This window comes from Melospiza melodia, unplaced genomic scaffold, assembly GCF_035770615.1.
Source record: "Melospiza melodia melodia isolate bMelMel2 unplaced genomic scaffold, bMelMel2.pri scaffold_45, whole genome shotgun sequence".
Taxonomy (NCBI): Eukaryota; Metazoa; Chordata; class Aves; order Passeriformes; family Passerellidae; genus Melospiza; species Melospiza melodia.
The window spans coordinates 5,006,568-5,023,537 of record NW_026948772.1 but is presented as its reverse complement, the minus strand read 5'-3'; the positions used below and the strand labels follow the sequence as shown (position 1 = coordinate 5,023,537).

The 16,970-nt window shown below is 51.3% G+C and overlaps 1 long non-coding RNA gene across 1 annotated transcript; it reads right to left on the bottom strand.

Moving 5' to 3' along the window:
• Positions 1–4,635: 4,635 nt before the first annotated feature.
• Positions 4,636–15,190, bottom strand: LOC134434624 (uncharacterized). Its single transcript, XR_010031892.1, has 2 exons — positions 15,000–15,190; positions 4,636–4,880 (listed from the first exon to the last, which is right to left on the bottom strand). It is a non-coding gene; the product is annotated as an uncharacterized LOC134434624 (long non-coding RNA).
• Positions 15,191–16,970: the final 1,780 nt, after the last annotated feature.

The window sequence follows — 16,970 nt, the reverse complement described above, 5'->3', positions numbered from 1 at the left end:
TGGGGACATGGTCTCCACAATGTGGCCCTTTTTTAGTTGCTCTTCCACTGGTTCCTGAAGATCCTTTATTTTTTGTTTACTGAGCGGCCACTGTTTTACCTGAACTGGTTTGTCTGTTTTCCACTTCAGTTTTTGGGTGGGGCGCTGTTGTTCAATGGCTGCTGTACAAATATGCTGTGGAGAGTCTGGAATATCAATTGTGACACCCCACTGGGCCATTAAATCTCTCCCTAACAAAGGTTCAGAATAATCCAACACAAACGGACGGATATTTGCCAATTGTCCGTTTGGTCCCTCAAATTGAATAATGCTTTTGGATTGTCTTGCCAATTGCAAACCTCCTACACCTTGAAGATGACCTGCAACATTTTGCAAAGGCCAATGTGCTGGCCAGTCTTGTACTGGCATTACTGTGCAGTCTGCACCTGTGTCTACAAGCATCTCAATGCGTTTAGACTCCCCACCCCCACTGACATTACACCATAATTTGGGTTTGTCTTTTCCAATAACTTGGACCCGGGCGACTGTGGGCCCTTGTTTTTTGATATTTTCAGGTAAAGATGGCACAGGGATAGCTTGTGCAACAATTTGTCCCTTGGGAAGAAACAGGGGTGGGTGGAAACAATGCAGGCCGAGAACGAATTGCTCAGGATCTGATGTTGTCATTCCCGGAGCAATTCTGATCTCTTGTGGTGTGTGTTTGGTGTCCCCAATGACGATGTACTTACAACGAATCCGGTTCCAAGTACCTTTCTGTTCAGGATTTACAGACACAAAATGCCAATCAGTGTCCTCCAGATGGAGTGACTCAGTCAGCTGCAACCTGTAAGGCTCATTGACAGAAGACGTGGTTAACACAGGATCACTTAAATCATACACAGTCTTTGAAGCACCTGCTTCACTTACACAAACATTAATATTATCGCGCGCTTGATTTGTTTTGCTACCCTTATTACCTTGGCCTGCTCTTTTTGTGTCTGCGCGCCTGGCCGGCCGGCGCTGCCTTTTCAGTTTTTTTGTTGTTGCTGACCCCCAGGGAGGGCTTGTAGTTCTCCTCCCCTGCCATTTCTAAATTCATCAAATTCCCTTTTCAGGGGGCACTGGTTACTCCAGTGCCCTAGGTTGTTACAAAGCAGGCATGGTTTTGTGGGCTCAACCATTGCTGGTCTCCGCTGCTGCCCAGGGTACTGATGTGCTGAGGGGAAAGGCGCAGGGCTGGCAACGGCGACACGCTGAGGTAGTCTTGGCAGCAGCCTTGGTCTGGTGTCTTCAGCCACACTCATCAGAGGCACTTTCCTGTTACACACTAGAAGCATATCTTTTAGTATATGGGGAGGTTCTATAGGAAGGCTCAGGATTGCCGCTTGACACTGTTCATTTGCATTTGTAAACGCCATTTCTTCTAAAATTGCTTCCCTAGCATTCTCTTTTTTAACTTGTATTTCAATAGCTCTAGTTAACCTTTCTACAAATTTCAAAATAGGCTCTGATGGTAGCTGTTTAATTTTACTATAGGGTTCAAAAGGCCCCTCAGGTTGTAGGGAAAAGAACGCTTTTTCAGCTGCTTCCTTTACTTTTTCGAGTGTTTCTGCAGGAATTGCAGTAGCTTGGATTGAGGGAGAAGACCATTGGCCCTCACCACAGAGGTGCTCAATGGTGATAGTGTTACCACTGTTGTCATTGGCTGTGTTTGGATCAGCATGCAAGCCTGGGAGAGCATCATTCAGCATTTGTTTCCATGCTATTTCCCATAATTTGAATTCCGTGGAGGTCATGAGACAGGAAAAAAGCTGTTTTAAATCATGTGGAATCACTACAGTCCTACTCAATTCAGAATTTAAAAGGCCACGGAAATATGGACTGTGTGGACCATATTCTTTATGAGACTTACAGATCTCTTTAATCAATTGCCGTCCAAAAGAACTCCAATTAGCAGTTGGAGCTGCTCCCCCCTGAGCTGCAGGCTGAAAGGTAACAGGAGCCAGTGACAACATGGGACTATGCATTGAATCTGCTGTTCCCTGCTCTGTATCCCTTGAAACAGAAGCATTGGGATCACAGATACAGGTTTGGGGGATGGCAGTGGGTGTGTTCCCACCGTGGGAACCCGGGGAGGGGGCGGAGACGCAACAGGTACAGGGGGCCGCCAAGGGGCGGGGAAACCGTGGGAACAGGGGGCGGGGTCAGGGGGAAAGCAGGGGGCGGGGACACCTGGTGACACTACGTCAGCAGACGCCCCCTGGGAGGAGTAGAGGGGCGGAGCTGAGGGAATTGCAGGAAAGGGAGGGGGAGGGGGGAAGGTATCACGAGGAACAGAAGGAGAGGGGGATGGGGCTGGAGTTTCGGGATGCTTAAGAGGATTTTGGGAAGAAGAAGACCAGGTTTGGGAAGATGCCACGTGGCATCCACCATCTTGTGGACCCCCTAGGGGCTGGGGGCCATTTTGGGTAACACTACTCTCTGCAAAGCTAACACGTGCTGTTGGTTTCTGAGGATGGGACACAGGGGATTGGGAAAGGTTCCACGCAGCCTGGTCAGGGCCTTGTGGACAGGGCAACTCAGGCATTTCAACAGACTTTGGGCGTCGACTTCCCAATGAGTTTGATCTGTTTAAAATACCAAGTTTTGGGGAAAGAGGTTTAGGGGTTTTAGAACTAGGAGAGGGAGAAACAGGGAGAATAGAGGTACATGGCTTTACATTTGGCTTTTTCTCCATTTCCTTTTGTTTGAGCAATGCTGTTCGAATTTGTAAACTCCAAAACACAAATTTAGCTGAGGATGCATTGCCAGATTGTCCTAAGGATATCAATTCATTTCCAACTTTATCCCAGAATTGAATATTGTGGATTTCTTCAGGGGAGATTTGTGGGAAGTGGAGGAAAAGCCATCTTACAAACTGTTTCAATTTTCCCTTTGAGAACTTCACATTACTACTGTCTAAAATGCTAACAATATTATAAAACACTCCTTTTTGTACAATGCTGAGTTTCAAACCCATGTTAGATGTAAAAAGCAAAGTACTAAATCCTGCCTGACCAAAAACAAAGCCAAAATCAGCTACCGATTTCAAAAAAAAACCACAGATGGAAAGGGATAACGAGCCGACAAAAGCTTCACAATGCAGCTGTATATACTGCTTTTAAAATTCCCGGGCAGCAGCAGCAGGGCACGCCCTGCTGAGCTGAGGCAGAAACAAAGCCTCCCCCGCCGTGGAATGCACCCCCCCGCGGAGCAGAGAGAGCAGCTACGCCACGTGGCAAGCCGAAACCGGGGCCCCCCGCACCGCGTGTGCAGAGAACCCCCTTTCCTCCACAGAGAGAGAGAAAGAGAGTCCCCCGCGGCAAGAGAGCCGAGAGCCCCCCCTCCCCCGCACAGAGAGAGAGAGAAAGATCTCCCGACCACGTGCAGAGAGCCGAGCCTGCAGAGCAAGAGGAAGAGAGAGAGAGCTCCCGCGCGAATTCCGAAAGACAGCAAAACACGCGGCAGAAAGCTAATAGCTAGAAATCAATGAATTCCCATCTGTGGGGCTGCGCAGCCAAAAATGAAAATGCAAAAAGGAACAGAACTCACGGCAGAGTCTGTTTTTGAGCTCCTGCCCTACCAAGAGCAGAGATACTCACCCAAAATGGAAGTTGTAGCCGGCTGGGTACAGGCAGGTCTCTTCACCGGAACAGGACCTCTCTTGGGCGAGAGAGGCTCCCCTGTTCTTCCTCTGGAAAATCTGCTCACCAGAAAGGAGCTGGGCTTTCCAGAGGCGCCGAACAGTCCACGAAACTTCTTCTGGGAATATTCCCTAAGTCTCTAGCCGAGGGCCTTGCAACCAAAGCCCCTTTCAGCTGGATGCACGGCTGCCAGAAGGTTCTCCGAGGTGCTGCGGGTCTGTCTTGGGCTGCAGAGTCGCTTAGCCCACCCAGGGACGCCAGATATTGGAAAATAAAAGCTCCCAATATTACTAGTTAGATTGTCCCTGGGCCAGTCTGACCCTCGCTGCTGGGCCAAAGGCAGCAACTGCGGTGTGTCACCCCAGAGATACCTTGGCTTGCTGGAGGTTGCAGCTGGGCACTGAACAAGTCCAGGCTTGTTAGGAACCCCGTTTCCTCAGGAGGAATAGCTTCAGGCGATGGTGAAGAGAAAAGGAGAGGATTCTGCTGGAGGGTTTAATGTCCAGAGGTTTATTCCATGGTTACAGAGGTCTGAACGTGAGGACCTGCTCCAACAGAACCTGACCGCATGGTCTGATCACCTTTTTAAGCTCAGGGACAGGGGGAAGGGAGGTACAGGTGAGCCACCAACCAGGTGAGAGGGGCAGGGTCTCAGGGGAAGATGACACCCAGACAGGCCAATGACCTCTGGGCATAGGGGCATCTTTTGAACTTGACCAACCACACGACGCCTTGCTGGAACGTTTAGCCTGATTGACAGGACTCACTCAGCATGGGGGTAAGGGGAAAGGGATTAGACTTATAGGCACACTTGGGAAAGTGACCTGGAAGGCCAAAATGGGACATCACAGCACACCACAACAGGACTCCACCTCTATAAGTCCCTGTCCTGGTTTAGGGCAAATTTGTAAAGAATCTGCAAAGGAGGGCCCTTCCCCCACAACTGGTTCGGGAAGAATTCCTTGGAGAGAGGTGGAAAGAACCTGTTTATTTAACAGGCACAGCACCCCCCAGCACACAAAATGAACAATACCAGATGACGCTGCTCTGAGAAAGATGGCAAAATCAGAAAGTCTCTTCCGGGGGTGGTTGCTCTGTTCTCAGTCCCTCTGGCGCTGGGGCAGCTGCTGCAGCCGAACGGTGCCAACCATCGATGTTCCCAGGTCCCAGTCCGGAGCAGGTTCGAGATGGTCACAGAAACAGGAGAGGAGAAACAGTCTGGGAAGGAATTTGGACTGTTTAGCTAGAACTAGCTAATAAGCAGAGGCCAAAGCAGAGCAGAAGCGAGAGCAGAAAAGAGAGCAAGCAAAGCAGCAAGCTGAAAACAAGAAGCCAAAACAGCCCTATGAACTGTCCGTCTCTGTGTCCCTGATAAGAGAAACCCAAACAAAACTTCCACTCTTCAGAGCCGGTCTTAAAGGCACAGACCATATGAATGGGGATACAAGCATCATAACGTCACCCCAGGACAGTCCCATATCCAAAGATTGCCCCTACACAAAAGTTGCAATTGTAGACAGGTCGGGCTGGCCTTGGCCTCCTGAGGGCTGGCTCTCAGCTGCCTTCCAAACACAAGGGCTCTGTGCTTTCCTTTCTGTGGAAAAGAACTGACCTTCTCCTCCAGGCTGAAACTGGCTGAAATTGGGATTCCACATGCAAAATTTCCAATATCCAAGTGTTGCTCCGAGACAAAGCTGCCAGGATCGACTGGTTTTTCTCGGCTTGGCCTCTGGTGACTATGGTTCATCTGCCCTTGAAACACTGGGGCTCTGTGGTTTCTTTCCTGTGGAGACCTTGGTGACATTGTGGGATAATGTTGAACCAAGGGATCATTGTGACACTGTGGGTACTCGTGGCACCAAGGCCATCACTGTGGCTCTGCTGGGCCGCATGGTCCCAAGGGGCCAGTGTGGAGCAGCCGGGCTTTGTGGAACCAAGAGGCCATTGCTGCATTCCAGGGCCTCGTGGAGCCAAAGGGCCGTTGTGATCCTGCAGGGCACCGTGGATCCATGGAGAGCATTGTGGCATTGCAAGGCCCCATGGAATCATGGAGTCCATTGTGACACTGTGGGGCCCCATGGAACCAAAGGGCCACTGTGACCCTGCAGGGCCACATGGAAGCACGGGGCCATTGTGACACTGCAGAAGCAAGGAGGACATTGTGACACTGCAGAGTGCCATGAAAGCAAGGGAACATGGAACAGATCTGGCTGGTTTGGCCCCTCAGGGGCCACCTGACAGGTCCAGCTGATCTTGGAATGCTGAGGCCTGCCTCTCATCAGCCCCTGGAGAACTGGGGCTCTGTGCTTTCCTTCCTATGGAAAAGAACTATCCATCGGTCCAGGTACCCATGGCCAAAATTGATATTCCCCCTGAAAATTCCCTATATGCAAGGGTTCTCCCAGGCAAAAGCTGCCAGGACAGAGAGCTCTGGCTGGCCTTGGCCTCTGGTGGTCACCTCTAAACTGAAGGAAGCCCTGAGGAAAGTATTTGAACAGGTTTAACTACTGCAACATCAATGAATCTCTCCTCCTCTGAAAAACTCAGATGCTCTTCTAATAATATATGCCTTTTTTTCTCATGGTGTATTATGCGTGAAATATTATTTTCAGCTACATAATATTATTCTTATCCCTCTACCTGTGTTATCTTACACAAAACACCTTGTCTAGATATGGATCCAGGTCACCTGTACAGGCAAACACAAGAAAGAATGCAGCAGGAATGATTTGTCTGTGCTCCCATCTGTCCCATCTCCTCTGGAGCTGGAAGTGCAGCCCCAGCACTTGGCAGGGATCAGGGGCTCACAAGCTCAGCTCCCATCCAGAAAACTTGCAGACCCTGGGCTGCTCTTCTTGGCCCCTGCACACTCAGCCAGGCTTACATGGACACTGATGGTTTCTGGGCCAGACTCTCTGAGCCAAGCCCAGCTCCCTGCAAGCTCTGCCAGCTGCCCTGAGCTCTGGGCAGCACCAAGGGCCTCTCCCCAGCCCAGTCCAGCCGGCTCTGGCCCCACAGCTCTGCTCAGGCCAGGCTGCTCTGGGCACTGCCCCACGGCCTCAGCCCCTGGCAAGGGCGCAGCAGCAGCTGCAGCTCCCACAGGACTCAGCCCCAGCCATGGGGGAAGGTGCTTGGCCAAGGCCAAAGGAGGCTCCCTGGCTGTCCTGCTCCCCTTGGGCTGAGGTGCTGAGAGCTCTGCAGCCCCTGCTGCCATCCCATCTGCCCAGGGCAGCACAAGAGCCCTGGCCCTGGGGCCCTCAAGAGCTGCTCCTGCTCCAGGCCCAGGGCCCATGCCAAAGCTGGGGCAGCCACAAAGCTGTGCCCATTTCTGTTCATTGCTGCTCTGATGGGGATGGATCCTCAGCACCTTGGAGGTTGGAGAAGAAGTTTACTTTTCTGGAGGTCTTTTCATTCTTGAACTCTTCAATTGAGAAATTCAGTGAGAAAAGCTGATCAACATTTGTTCAAAACACCCAAACAAGAGAACCCCATGGGAATAATTCAAGTCTTGAATTCTTCTGTGGTTAATCAGGCAGATTTCAGAAGTTTATTCAAAGTGAATCTACTACATTAAAAATAATGAAAGGAGAATTGTTTTGTCCTGTTTAGTTTATTTTTCCCCTTTTTAAATTAGTATCAGGGGAGCCCAAGTTGGGTGGGAGTGTGGCTGTGTTGGAGGGCAGGAAGCTCTGCAGAGGGATCTGTCCAGGCTGGAGCCATCCATGGGCCCAGGACAGTTGGATGAGGTTCACCAAGGCCAGGGGCCAGGTCCTGCCCTGGGCTCACAACCACCCCAAATCCCTGGCTGTGCCCTGCCCCTGATCCCCACAGCCTGTCTTGTTTCCTTCATCCCTGCATTGCCAGGGACTTTCTAGGACAAGGGAGCTGTGCTCTGGAAATAGAGGGAGGTGCAGGTGCCACCACTGGAGTGGGAACCACAACTCATCAGGTTTGTGTCCTTTGGGGATCAGGAACTGATGAGACTCAGAGGCACAGAAAGTTTCTCTTCATGGCCAACAGACCATGGTTGAACAGGATACAATTCAATAACAATCACAGCTCTTCCCTGAGCAATGTGCAACATCCCAGCAGTATCTGATGAGTCTGCAATCCACAGGTGATTTCCATATTAAAATTATTTTTACAAAAATATGGTTTTGTGGTGGATATAAACACACCTAAATTCTTGTATCAGGATGCCCATCCTGGAATGGGGGCAAAGCAGCCTGAACAATTCCTGATTTGCAAAGCTTTCAGTCATGGATGGAGAAGGGGCTCAGGCTGCTCTTGGTGTTGAGGAAATGCTGAAACCAGCTTGACTCATTTCATCTCCTCATGCCCTGGCTGATCTCCCCTCTTCCCCTTCCACCCATTGGCTTTTGTCTCCCCCCAGCCCCCTGTGAAGAGCCTGGCTCTGTGTTCTCCATCCCCTCCTCGCTGACACTGCCAGGCTGGGATGAGGAGCCCCTCAGCCTTCCCTGCTCCAGGCTGGACCAGCCCAGCTCCCTCAGCCTCTGCTCACAGCCCAAGGGCTCCAGCCCCACTTTGGAGGCCCTTCCCAGACCCTGCTCCAGCTGCCAGACATCTTTCCTGCCCTGGGCAACCCAACCCAGGCCACAGTGACCTGGATAGTCCCCGTCCTTGATGTCCTGGTCACACAGCCCTGGCCCCTTGTCCCCATGTCAGGCTCTGGGGTGGATCGTGTGGAACATCCTTTGGTGGAGGCTGTGGCTCCAGGTGGGCCAGGGGGATCCCAGGGGACAGGGACCCTGCTGGTCATGGACAGCATTGGAGTTGTTGGGAGAAACTGTGAGGGGGAGCTGGGGCAGAGTGACCAACTCAGTGAGCTCACACAGCCCTGCTGGGATGTTACAGCTTGCTCTGTGATGTCATAGTCTGCTCTCTAATGTCACACAGCTGGTCTCTGATGTCACAGCCTGCTCTGTGATGTTAGTCCTCTGCCCTGTGATGTCACAACTGGCTATGTGATGTCACAGAGACAGTCTATGATGCTGTAGTTGCTCAGTGACCTCGCATAACCCACTCTGTGATGTCATAGCCCACTCTGTAACCTCATGTTACCAGATGATCAATTGTCTCCAGCAGCTGAGCTGACACCTGGAGCTTGTTCTCCACAACCCCAGCCCTATGGAAACCACACAATGCCCATTGTGTGAGAAGGGGAACTGGAAGTTCAGCAGCCTCAGTGTCCTGCCAGCTCAGCCAGGCCCACTGGAACATTGGGGTCCACGATCACCAGAGACCACCAGAGAGACCCCCAGGACAGAAGAGCACATGGGTAAAGGGGAGAAGAAATATGTTAATGATTTTGTGGAAATGATTATCATATGCATGTTTAGTCCAGGGCAATCAATGAATATGTGTGCAAAATACAGAATATAAACAGAAACTTTACTGTACTCAGCATGCACGGCTTTGAGAGGAGCTGTTCCCCGTGCATCCAGCTGAATAAATAATGGTGTTTCTAAATGCTACACTAGGGTTAAGGACTTTTCTGTTTTACAGAATTTAACATTCCCACTGCCAAGGAAAGCTCTCTCTGCTGCTGTTCACAAACAGAGAAGGGCTGGTGGGAGATGTGGGGCTCGGAGGCTGCCTGGGGCACAGTGACCATGAAATAATCAAGTTTTCAATGCTCTGTGAAAGAAGGAGGGGCAGCAACAAAACTTCTGCACTGGAATTAGGAAGGGCAGACTTTGGCCTATTTAGGATGCTGATTTGGGGAGTACCAAATCAGGTACTGATTCTTTAAAGGGAAACAGCCCTTAAAAACAAAAGGGTCCAGGGAGGATGGACACACTTCATGAAAGTAATCTTAAGGGGATGGAGGAGCCTCTGCCAGTGTGGCAAAACATGATCTAGTGAGGAAAATGACTGTCCTGGCTGCCCATGGAGCCTTTGTGGGAACTCAGGGGTAAAAAGAGGGTGCACCACTTTTGGAAAGAAGAACAGGCAACTCAGAAAGTGTTTAAGAATGTTGTTAAGTTATGCAAAAAGAAAAGGAAGGAGGTGAAAGCTCAACTAGAGCTTAACCTGGCCACTTCTGTGAAAAATAAGAGGAAATGCTTCTATAAATAAAATTATAGTAAAACACCAGACAAACAGAACCTCTACTATTTATTGGATGCAGTAGGAAATACAGTAACTAAAGATAAAGACAAGGCTGAGCTACTTAACACCTTGTTTGTCTCAATTTTCAATATTAGGAAAGGCTGTCCTCAGGACGAGTGCTCTCCTGAGCGTCTAGATGGCCACAGGGAGCAGAACAGCCCCTGGAATCCAGGAGGCAGCAGTTGGTGACCTGCTGAGCCTCTCAGATTCTCACAGGTGTATGGGATTGGATGGGATCCACCCCAGGGGGATGAGGGAGCTGTGGATGATCTCCCCAAGCTGCTTTCCATCATTTACTATCGTGCTGGCTCAGCAGGGAGGTCCCAGAGCACTGGAGGTGCCAGTGTGAGCCCATCCCCAAGCAGGGCTGGAAGGAGGAGCTGGGAAACTCCAGGCCTGTCAGCCTGACCTGGGTGCCTGGCAAGGTTATGGAACAGATCACCCTGAGTGCCATCACAGGGCACCCATGGGATGGCCGAGGGATGAGAGCCAGCCAGCATGGATTTAGGGGTGGCAGGTCCTGCCTGACCAACCTGGTCTCCTTTTATGACCAGATGACCTGCCTGTGGATGCAGGAAAGTCTGTGGATGTTGTGTGCCTGGACTTCAAAGCCTTTAAAGCCATGAGCCACAGAATTCCCTGGAAAAACTGCAGCCCATGGCTTGGACATGTTCACCCTTCCCAGGGTAAAGAGCTGGCTGGAGGCTGGGCCCAGAGAGTGGTGGGGATGGTGCTGCACCCACTGGGTGTCCAGGCACTGGTGGTGTCCCCCAGGGATCTGTGCCTGGCCCAGTCCTGTTTAATATCTTCACTAATGATCTGGCTGAGGGGATCGAGTCCAGCATTCACAAACTGCAGATGGCACCAAGCTGGGTGTGAGTGTGGATCTGCTGGAGGGCAGGACAGGAAGACACAGCCTTAAGCTGCATCAGGGGAGGTTCAGGCTGGACAATAGGAAGAAGTTCTTCACAGAAAGAGTGAGTGGGCATTGGAATGGTCTGGCCAGGGGGGAAGGTGGCAGAGTCCCTGTCCCTCTCCAGTGGCACTCAGTGGCATGGTCTGGGTGACAAGGCAGTATTAGGGCATTGAGAACATTGTGACACTGTGAAGCCCCACAGAACCAAGGGGTCAACTGTCACATTTTGGGGCCCCATGGAACCAAGGACACCATTGTTGCTCTGCATGGTCTCATGGAACCAAGGAGACCAGTGTGACAGTGCAGGGCCTGGTGTAACAAGGAGGCCATTGTGACACTGAGGGGCTCCACGAAACAAAGGACGTCTTTGCAAATGACACCAAGCTGGATCTGAGTGTTGATTCTGTGGGAACATAGGAGGGCTCTGCACAGTGACCTGGATAGGCTGGATCCAGGGGATGAATCCAACAAGGTCAGGTTTAAAAAGACCAAGTGCCGGGTCCTGCACTTTGGTTACAACAACCCCTGCAGCACTACAGGCTGGGGACAGAGTGGCTGGAGAGCAGCCAGGCAGAAAGGGCCTGCAGGGACTGATGGACAGCAGGCTGGACATGAGCCATCAGTGTGACCAGGTGGCCAAGAAGGCCAATGGCTCCTGGCCTGGCTCAGGAATGGTGTGGCCAGCAGTACCAGAGATGCTGTGCTAGCACTGATCTGACCCCAGCTCTGCACACAGACATTGCTGCTGCAGCTCCTGAGAAGGCAACAAAAGGGCATCACTGCAGAAAACTTTGCTGGGAGATCCTTTAGGTCCTTTAAAGCCACCAAGAGTGCTGCCCCTCATTGCCACAGTCTCTGGCCACATGGAAGGTGGAGAGAAACAAAATGAGAAATTGCACAAACAATGACATTTCTTTGTGGACAATATGAAAAACTAATACAAAGGAAAAAAAAAAAAACAAACCACAACCAAAGCAACAAGAAGTATGAAAGACGTCTTTTAGTACAAGTGATTGGCAGAAATTGGCCAGTAGTTTAATGTTCCTGAAAGCATCCAGTGATCAGTCTCCTCACTGCAGCCTTGAGCTCCTGGTTCCTCAGGCTGTAGATGAGGGGATTCAGGGCTGGAGGCACCACCGAGTACAGAATTGACAGGGCCAGATCCAAGGATGGGGAAGACATGGAGGGGGGCTTCAGATGTGCAAATGCTGCAGTGCTGAGGAACAGGGAGACGACGGCCAGGTGAGGGAGGCAGGTGGAAAAGGCTTTGTGCCGTCCCTGCTCTGAGGGGATCCTCAGCACAGCCCTGAAGATCTGCACATAGGAGAAAACAATGAACACAAAACAGCCAAAACCAAAACAGACACTAACTGCAATGAGCCCAAATTCCCTGAGATAGGATTTGTAGCAGGAAAGCTTGAGGATCTGGGGAATTTCACAGAAGAACTGGCCCAGGACATTGCCATGGCACAGGGGCAGAGAAAATGTATTGGCTGTGTGCAGCAGTGAATAGAGAAAGGCACTGGCCCAGGCAGCTGCTGCCATGTGGGCACAAGCTCTGCTGCCCAGGAGGGTCCCGTAGTGTAGGGGTTTGCAGATGGACACGTAGCGGTCATAGCACATGATGGTCAGGAGGCAAAATTCTGCTGAGATGAAGAACAGAAAGAAAAAGAGCTGAGCAGCACATCCTGTGTAGGAGATGTCCCTGGTGTCCCAGAGGGAATTGTGCATGGCTTTGGGGACAGTGCTGCAGATGAATCCCAGGTCGCTGAGGGCCAGGTTGAGCAGGAAGAAGAACATGGGTGTGTGCAGGTGGTGGCCGCAGGCTACGGCGCTGATGATGAGGCCATTGCCCAGGAGGGCAGCCAGGGAGATGCCCAGCAAGAGGCAGAAGTGCAGGAGCTGCAGCTGCCGCGTGTCTGCCAGTGCCAGCAGGAGGAAGTGGCTGATGGAGCTGCTGTTGGACATTTGCTGGGGCTGAACATGGAGACCTGTTCATGGAGAAAGGGCAGTGACAAGTCAGGATGGGCTGCTTTGAGCCAAGCCTGGGCTATTCCCCGCAGACTGTTCCTGTAGCCTTGTTCCTGCTCTGGGAAAACCTTCAGCCATGTCCCTGCCTGAGCTCCAGTTGTGCTGGCTGAGTGTGCCAGGAGCAGCCAGGCCTGTGCTTGGGGGCTCTCAAGGAGCCATCCCTGCCCCACTGCCCTGAGTTTGTGGCCATGTGGCAGAGGGACAAGGCTGGATGTTCAAGATTTGACAGGGGAATCGCTTCTAATGCAGACAGGCTTGGTAGCATCTGCATTCACAGTCCTATAAGACATGAATAGCAGAAGGTTTTTTTAGGAATTGTTTACCTACCCACACATCATTTCTGGCTCTCTGAGGTCAGGAATCCCCAGCATTCCTGCTGCACTCAGAGTTTGCCACTGAGAGATGTGAGAGGCAAAGGATTCCCTGTGGCTGAGGGAAGATGAGGGGCTGGATGGGCTTGTTCCAAACTGCCCTGGCTTTGCACCTTAGGCTGCAATCAGAGCACAGTCACACTCCTGGATCACCCTGGGACAAACCAGACCCTGCCCAGAGCAGAGGGATCCCTGAATGTCTCACCCTCTCTCAAGGTCTCTGGGCAAGGTCTCAGCACCCCCTTGTGCCAAGGACACTCACGGCTCCCTGGGCAAACCCAGCAGCATTTCCTCAGCTCTGGCAGCTCTGTCCTTCCCCGTGGGACATTCAGGGAACTCCCAGAGGCTCTGGCACAGATTTGCCCCCAGGAGGGCTGCTCAGAGCTTGGAAGGGCACAGCAAGGAGATCCCTGGCTGTGCCCATGATGGGATCTCAGGGAGGGGCTCAGTTCATTCCCCTTTCCCATGGACTGCTTTGCCCACAGCCCCACAGGTGCCAGGGAAGCTTGGACACCCCATTCCCATGGACAGCCCTGCCTGGCAGGAATGCCAAGGGCAGTGCCTGACTCAGCTGCTGCAAATGCCAGAGTCTCCCTGAGAGCAGCAGATAACAGTGACAATATCAGGGCAGGGCAGAACCAAGAGAAGATGTTGTGGTGCTGTGCCTGAGAGGGCAGGGCAGAGACAGCCGGGCACTCAGGACAGTGTTCCCGTGCCCAGCTGTGCCTGGCACCTCCCACACACCAACCGTGCCCTCATCCTGCCCCCAGCACTGCTCTCTTCAGCCCCCTCTCCTTCCCTGAGCATCTCCCTGGGCCTAGACATTCCCTCCTGAGAGGAGCCTTGTCCCTGCCAGCACTCACAGAGCCCATCCCAGCCTGTGTGCCCTGGCCGGGGCCCTACAGAAACCTGCCTGTGTGCAGGGCCCTGGCTGGGGCAGGCTCTGTGTGCAGCTGGGCAAGGGCAGCTCAGGAGAGCCCTGCTGGGCCCTGCAGAGGTGATGCTGCTGCTGTCCAGGGCTGAGGAGTGGCTGAGGGCTCTTTGGGAGGCTCCCAGCAGAGAGACTGACCACCCAAAGTTACAATTCTGGAGTCTGTGTAAATGTTCAAACATTCCTTTGATGATCCTATGTGTCCCTTTCAACTCAAAATGTTCTGTGATTCTGAGATTACAATTCCTGTTCTGCTTCTCTCATCCCTCTGCTGTCTATAATCCAAAGAGAGAAAAAAAAAAAAAAAACCCTTGCAGCAGTGTTAGAACAGTAAAGTAAAAACCAGACATTTATTGGAAGCTTCCAGGTGTCCCAGTGGGGATGGGGCACACCCAGCTCCTGATTTGAACAAATTATTAAGGTTGATTAATTAGGATATTTAACAGGAACATCCAAAAGGAGATTCAGTTTCCCTAGTTACACACCCCTGGTCAACCCATTGGAGTAGGTCCAAAGGCTTCTTTGCCTTCACTTTTTATAATGACTGCTCATATTCTGCTCATTCTCAAAACCCAAAATGTTCCTATATGTCCAGTTCCTAGAATACTATATAGTATTTCAGGGCTATATAAAAGAATAGGACTATACAGCATTTTAGGAATATATTTAGACAGTCAGGTTATTAAGAGAAAGGTAAGGAAACATACTAGATTTAATTCAGGATTAAAGCTATATAAGAATATAATAGTGGTTTAATAGAGTTAAGAGTTTAATAGAGTTAAGTAAGGATTATAGTATTGTAACTATATGATAGTAATTTAGAGAGCTATGAATATATAAAATGTAAAAAATACAAAAATCTTTTTGTCATCACCCCAACCTTCCCATTCTTCTCCAAGTAGGAAATTGAAAACTCTCAGAAAAGCTCCTGATTTTTCCAGCAATCCCAGGCTTACCTTCTTTTAAGAAGTGTCCTCTGGAGCTGTGCCCAGGCTGGTCTGGAGCTGGGAGCAGCCCTGAGCCACCCAGCCCCTCTCAGCAGCAGCCCCTGCCCTGCTCGGGGTGGCTTCTTCCCCCCACAGCTTCTCCGCAGCGCTGGGAGCAGCTCCCCGGGCTGGCTGAGAGCTGTCCCTGGCAGGCAGCAGAGTCCCTGCCCCAGCACAGCGCCCTGGGCTGCAGGACCCTGCTCTGCAGGACAGCCCTGGGCACCCCTGGCTGCAGCCCCGGCTGCTCAGCCCTGCAGCAGAGCCTGGCAACAGGAGCTGCCTTGGGCTGTGCAGGGAAAGCCAGCCCTGCCCTAGGGCCACAGCCCTGCCCTGGAGCAGCTCTGAGAGTCCTCCTGAAAGGTCCTCAAAGCTGTGGGATGTGCCAGCTCCAGGAGATCCCTGCAGGAACGGCAGCTTCTCTTCCCACAGCCAGGGAATGACTGCTTCAAACCTGGGCTGATTTCTGCTCTAGTGAGCCCTGAGTGAGCTCTGCTCTGTGCTCCCAGCCCAGGCTGAGTTTAACCCCTCTGTGCCCCTGTGCTGTGCCCGGGGTGGCTGCAGGCAGTGCCCCAGCCCTGCTGGGCTGTGCACAGGAGCTGCTCCTGGCCAGAGCTGTCTCTCTGCAGCACTGCCCTTGCCAGGAGCTGCCTCTGTGCCAGGAGCCTCTCTGCAGGTTTTTAAAAGGACTTTTGGTTTTGCTTTTGTCTTGGAGTCTCTGAAAGGTTTGTGCAATCATGGCCTCCAATTATCTGCTGTAATTAGTCTCTGGAGAGGCTTTGTCAGTAGCAACACTCAGTGGGGCTCATTAATACTTCAGGGTACTTCAGAATTTTTAAGGTACTTGGTGTTTCCCTTTTGATACAAAGTCTGTGAGAGCTTTGTGCAATCATAGCCCAAATTTTCTGCTTTAACGAGTCCCTTGAGAGCTTTGCACTGACACCCAGTAGTGCTCATTAATACTTTGAGATACTCAAGGTTTTTAAGGTGCTTTGGATTTTCCTTTCTGCACTGAGTCTCTGAGAGGGTTTCATGCCATCCTGGCCTCCAATACTCTTGATTCTATGAGGAGCCTGTGTTGGGGATGGACCTCAGAGGGACACATTCATGCCTGAAGACACTTTGGGGTTTTTGTCTGTCTTTGACTCCTGGAAAGGTTTGTGCAATCTCTTCTCAGACCCTGAGGTTCAAGGGCTCAGCTCCAAATGCACGATGAGGCTCATGAGGATCAAGCAAGTCCTCACAAACCATGGCTCTGCCTTGATTTCCATCTTCTGTTGTGCAAATCACTAGGAATTTCTTCTTATATAGTTATGGAGAAATATTTCAAAGAGCTTCTAATAAATCCACATTCCTGTTTTAAAGGTATGTTGTTCTCTTTAGAGCAGAGGTAATCGCAGCACTCAGTGACTGATAGTGACGCAGGGGCTCTCCTCAAGTGGTCTGGCGTGATCAGAGAAGCTGTGCCTTGAGATCTGACCCTGTGTGGACCACCTTACTCCACATTCGCCAACCCCATCCTGTCCCTCCTCTGTTACTTGAGGCCAGCTTAGCTTGGAGAACTGGCTGCACTCAGGCTAAGAGGAGTTTTCTTTTTGTATTTTAGTAATCTAAAACTCCTGAGTTCTCCATTGAATACAGACACCCTCCTCACATGTGTGCCAAGCCCACGTGCCACCAAGATCACTCCAGACCTGCCCTGGGCCACCTGTGAGGGTGTGTGGAGGCCCAGGGGCCCACCATCAGAGTCTCAATCCCCTAGACATGGAGGACTGGTTCCAGATAAGAGGAGTAGGCTTTCAGGTTAGGGTGAGATGCTTTCTTCTCCCATTGATCTTTGCAGACACATGAATTATGGCATGTTATGTTACCCCATTGGCCCATTGGTGTAATTACCCTAGTTCAACTCCTATTGCCCATGTTTGTTTAGTCCTAGAATGTTCT